This window comes from Salvia hispanica, chromosome 2, assembly GCF_029641045.1.
Source record: "Salvia hispanica isolate PSC_SH4W2 chromosome 2, Shi_PSC_v1, whole genome shotgun sequence".
NCBI lineage: Eukaryota > Viridiplantae > Streptophyta > Magnoliopsida > Lamiales > Lamiaceae > Salvia > Salvia hispanica.
The window spans coordinates 17,830,380-17,836,379 of NC_142693.1; the positions used below are offsets into that span (position 1 = coordinate 17,830,380).

General features: G+C 33.6%; 1 pseudogene; it reads right to left on the reverse strand.

Moving 5' to 3' along the window:
• Nucleotides 1–5,184: 5,184 nt before the first annotated feature.
• On the reverse strand, nt 5,185–5,655 carry LOC148931704 (hydrophobic protein RCI2A-like; annotated as a pseudogene).
• Nucleotides 5,656–6,000: the final 345 nt, after the last annotated feature.

The following is a 6,000-nucleotide window of genomic DNA, read 5'->3' on the forward strand; positions in this document are numbered from 1 at the left end:
CACCACCACGGACAATTGGTGGGACCTCTACATATATTTTAAAAATGTGCAGGTTGAGTTGTGACGGACGCGGTGGGTGTTGAGCAGAGCTGGTGAAGAATTGTGTTTGCTTTTAAATGTTCCGAATATATTATGTCTTCATACATAATATTATTCCTCTCGAATGCTTCCGTTGAATGTTGTTTCTTTCGATTTCAAGTACTGTTGAATAATATTCATTTTAAGTTGTTGATTGTCGAAATGATACTCTGATTTTTATCCGAGCTATGATCAAGTTGTGTTGTTGTCCCCTTTCTTCCCCGCTTCTTTAACCATCCCCTAGTCGCGATCAACCGTGTTTTCTTACCTTAGAAAATACGGCTATGACAACAACATGGGACTGGAGGAGAGAATGTGATGACCCAGTCTTTTGACCATTTTAAGAAAATGAAGCCTTATAATAGTACTCCCTGTGTCCCAAGTTACTTGAGTCGTATTCCATTTGGGTTGTCCCAAGTTACTTGATTAATTTCTCTTTGTGGCTAAAAACAAAACATCTAATAAACTTACTTTATTCTTTCTTTTACTTTACCCTCTCTCCTCTCTCTTACTTTATTCTTTCTTCTGTTTTATTTAACTCACTAAACACAACTTTCTTAAATCTCGTGCCGAAAAGAAGCGTCTCAAATAACGTGGGACGGATGGAGTATATGATAAAGTTGTAAGTTTAAGGCGAGTTGTATAAAGAAGTTTCGTTGTTTTTTTACTACATTTTTAATTAACAATCAAACCAAACAAAATAGTAAAATCAATTCCAAACCAAGAAAATATAATGTTCAGGAAATAGGAACTGAGGAACATATGTTTGAAAGTTCAAGACAACTCGAGAATAAAAAATAAATAAATAATATACTATTCTTTTACAAGTAATTAAGATCGTGCAAGTCCGGGCAACTCATTCGACGACCACGCATGATATCGGTACACTTCTATGTGTCTTTAAAACTACCCACAATTAATACTGCAAATAAATAAGTGAATTAAATATATGAATGCGTATATAGGGGTGCGTTAAAATGACAACACCTCTTAAAATAATATCATACCACCATTCATAGCCAATCATTTGTACACGTGGACGAATAAGACTTTTGTCTCTTCTTAAAGACACTGGTTCGAGACTCATGGAAGGCATTTTTAAATTTATATTTTATGCCTCCTTAAATACACCTTTTTTACCATTTCAATATTATGTCCTCTTTAATGGTAATTTTTCTTACGGTTATAATTTCTGTTCTCTTTAGGGCATCTCCAATCATTTATACCAAACTCAAACCCATTTTCGAGTATATGTCACACAAAAAAATAATTTTACTCCAACCATTTAAACTAAATTTAAGATTTACACCATTTTTGGGATTTTGCCTCACAAAACTTTTGCAGTAACACCAAATATGGTGTTGTTTCACAAAAAACACTAAAAATGGGTTTAAATTTGGTGTATGGTTGGAGAAGATTTCTACACCAAAACTCATTTTTGGTGTATAGTTGGAGATGGTGTTAATACCACTATTCTTTATTTTACGTATCTATCACTTCTACATTTCAAAAACATAATTCTTTCAATGTCTTCTTATAAAACATTTCATTTTCTGCTAATATATTTAATTTTTTTTTCTGTCTTTTATCTGATTTATCTTATAAACTATTTTAACTTTCTTAATTTATATAATTTCTAATGCATTCAATTTTTATCGTAAAGTATCTTTTTATTTTTTATTTTTATTTATTTTTATCATATCTCAATAAATTTCTCTAAGTATTTTTATTTTTCTTCTAGTTGATCAGTTGCAAACAAGCAACGGAACCTGTCTAGCCAACGAGTTGATCAAGTGGAGTTCACCACAAGAGATGATGAGTCATAGGAGAGAGAAAAAAAGATGTCATCTCAAGGGCATTAATGTCAAGATAGGATGAGCTTACCCTGGGAATTTGGGCCCAATGCCATCCTATAAATAGAGGAGAGAATGCACACAGAAAGGAGTTTTTTTTTTTGAAGAGTTCAGCACCATCATCTTCAGTCACCTCGTTTTCACTGCACATTTCTAAGTTCGAAGCAGGGAGCAACGAAGCTAGGAGCCACCGTTCTACCTCTACTTTCCTCTCTTCTTCCTCGTCAAGGAAGGAGAGACTCAGATCTACCCAGAAGTTTTAGTAATTTGTTTTCCTTAAACCCCGAGGGGTCAAAACAATTTCTATTATGTTTTATCTCATGTTTTCTGAAGTATAGTAGTTCTTCATGTTTTTCTCTTAGTCGCTACTTTAGTTACTTCCGTTTGTTGATCGATCTTAAATTCTGAGTTTGAGAATTCTATTTTGTTTTTATTATTAAAGATCGTTTATGAAATGGAGTTTTTGATGCACGTTGTTTTGGATTTGATGTTCTCTGGTTTAATTGATTTATTTTGGTTTTAGTTCTGTTCTGATTTGAAGATAGATCTGCATAATTTAGTTGCTAGAGCGTAGATCTGAGTTTAGATGGAGTTTGCGATGCATGTTGGTCTAGGTTTGTTGATCTCTGAGTTAGATTCTTTTATGATGCTTGCTTATGGTTCCGATTTCGATTTCTCGTAGGTAGATTTATATTTTAGTTCGTCAACTTGCATGCAATTAGGGTAGATACCTTAGATATGTTTCTCTTCCGTTTGGTTTACATGGATCTGTGTTTTAATTTGTTTGTTTCCTACTTTCATGTTATCTGCTCTGTTTTCATCTGTCGTGTTTATCTAGTTGCTTAGCGAAAAAGAATGTAGTAGTTTGTTAGAGTAGTAGTCCCTGTCATCTTTTCGTTGTTTACACCTTTTTAGTAGTGCGTGGTAGTGTGTGTCAATGGTCCCAGTTTACATTTTGCAGAGTACGTTTCCCATCCTAGTTTAGTTGATCAATTCAGCATGTTTCTTAGTTTTGAGTTTGTCTAGGTTAGTTGATCCGTATAGGTAAGTAAGTTGACCAGTTCAGTTCCTTAGTCTTAATCTTAACCCACTGAAAAGCGTGGCAGCAACCAAAACTTTCTAAATGTCTCGAACACAACTCGACACGCCTCTGTCTCTGTGGGATTCGACCCTTACTTCATTTTACTAGTTTATAGTATTGTGGGTTAAGGTCTTGAAAGCACTAAGTCTCTGTTTGCATAACCGACGATCGATAGATAGTAGCCTGCTTGATCCCTTAGCTTGATCAAGTGCATAAACTCTTTTTGCTTTATTTATCCACATGCGAACTCTGAATTATAAGTCTGAATCGATAGCTTTCACATACATTTAAAAAAAAAAATAACTTCTATATAAAAGAGAAAACTGATGTGAGGAGGGCTAGAACTCAGCACCTCATACAATAATGTCTAAGCTCCTTGGCGCTAGGACAAAGGCTCTGGACGACTAGAATTTTTCCTCTTAAGCTTAAGTTAGTTGTTTCTTTTCACGAAGGGAAGAATCACAAGGGAAAGTGTCACTAAAGCGAAGGGTTACTTCCCAAATCTTGGAAAATAAATAAGGTGAACTTCTATCCTACATTTAATGGGAAAATCTGAACTCATGTTCGTTATGTATACAAATGTCGTTGTCTTGTCATAAATATTTTTGTGCGAAGATGCCTATTTGTTATGCTTATGCCGAGAATATTATGAATTGAATTCGGTCCAAGCAAGAGTGGTGTCCTTACTTGGATTAGTGTACACAACAGACCGATAGCCAAATGGCAGGTTCAGTGACCGAGGAAGGTGGCCACCTTCCTGGCACGAGAAAGTTATAGGTGACCGTGGTAGAACACCATCTCTATGGAGAGGAGATACGACGACGAGGTTGGCAACGAAGAGGTGTTAGAGACGATGTTTTTGGTTGTGTAGAATAACACTCTTAGAAATTCATTTGTCACATTATATTTAATAATTTGATCTCGTAAATCAATTTGGCCTTTATCATACACCAAAAAATAATGTATATATTATGCAAATATATAGACCAGAGAATTTGATGAATTACTAACTCTAAACTATTTCATTTTATTCTTAAAATAATCAATTACTTAGGCGTACCTCAATTATTAGTACTGGTCATTTAGATATTACCAAGATTGATGGATGAAGTAGTAATTTCTTTTCGACTTTTTTTGTCTTTTCATTCCCTTCATTCCAAAATATTGAAAAAATGCAGTTAAAATTAAGAATGTGTTTTATAACCTTACATTAAAGACTAGTAGGAAAATAAAATAAATAGTTGAAAAAAATTACCTTTAATTGATATGGGGTAGGCCAAGCCCATTTATTTAGAAAAACTAATTGGATGGGCTGGGCCAATTGTATTGAGAGAATTTAGAAGCAATTGGGCCGGAAACTAATTGGAGTAGTAGATTTTATTTTTGCCACATCTAATCCTCATAGAAACAAAACATACTCTTATCCAGTTCATTACATTATACTATAACTAATGCAAAACTCATTTCCCTGTCTGAAAAATGAGTTTCGCAGCAGTTCTTAATTTCCTCAGCACTTCTTCCAGGAATTCTTCCGGCAATTATCGACCATCTGATTGCAGATAACTAAAAATGATAATATTGTAGAATACAAAAAATTGGAGGCACATTGAATGATAACAAGAAATTTAATTTCTTATTTACCTGTCTCCCACTGCTCCATCATTGTTACAACTAGTATCACGCATGTGATATGTGATATGTGATATGCATAATAATATATTTTTAAAATATTAATTTTTAATTTTAAATTAATTAAACGAATTAGAATCAATATTAACAATGGACAATGTGAGTAACAATTTTAGTTATATGAGAATAAAAAATCTATACAAATCAATATTGAAACATAATAAATTTGTAACAAATCACATATATAATATTTAAACAATAAATCATGGAGTAGGAAGATAAAATTCTATCACAATAAAGAATTAAATACTATGGATAATTACTCATTATTTTTAAAACTTCTTTATACACTACATTAACTTTAAAATTAAAGTCAATCACATCATTATAAACTAAAACCTTCAATTCTTCACAATTCGTCACTCTTTAACAGAACTCGTAGGTAAAGACGCCTGCCTCACCTAAAAATACAATAAAATAAAGAACAAAATCAATTTGCAATGCACAAAATCAATAATCAATATGTATTAAAACGATCATCCGTAGAGCAAAGCATAAGATGTATGAGACCCATGAAAGTACACAATCGAACAATTCACACCACATAATTTTGTGGAGGCTTTCCTAGCCATCCAAATCAAGAAGATAAAGCTTTAGTGACTATAAATTAACATCAATCAAAGTGACAAATAGAGAATAAAAGTATTTATTTACCTGGGAACGAGAGAGGGAAGTGAATATGTCTACTGGGTGAGAATATATATAGCATAAATGATTCCATTAATGTAACCAAAAGAAGCGTCAATAAGAAGCAAATCCAAAACTCAACCTATTAATTTCACCAAAATCGAATATAAATATAGACTATAGTAGTAATTGTATACTATCAAATTAAAGAAAAGAATATTAATTAGAAAGAGAAATAGAAGTACCCCATAGCCAAAACTTGAGGAAAACACAGAGTGGAGGAAGAAGAATAGACACGATAATGTCCATGAAAGTTGTTGTTCCCATTTTTCTTTTCTCTCTTTTTTTTTAGTTTCCAAGAAGAAGAAAATAGAAATTGAAGCTACGTCGGGATGTGACAGTACAAGTGTGGTGTGTGTGCAGTGTTGCGATATTCAAATAAGGCAGGTTCCCCAGATCCAGCAAATCCACTAGATCACTTGGTGTAGGAACTCATAGGTTGTGCGGAATCCCGGTCGTCGGACACACAAGTACTTCCCCGCTTCAAAAACCCTCAACCACTTTACTAAACCTAGTATAGGGAAGTAGGGATCGATCCCACAGAGAAGGATGCGTAAGACTCGTAATCAAGGATTTGGGAGTATTTTTGGTGTTGGCTGCTGCCACGCATTT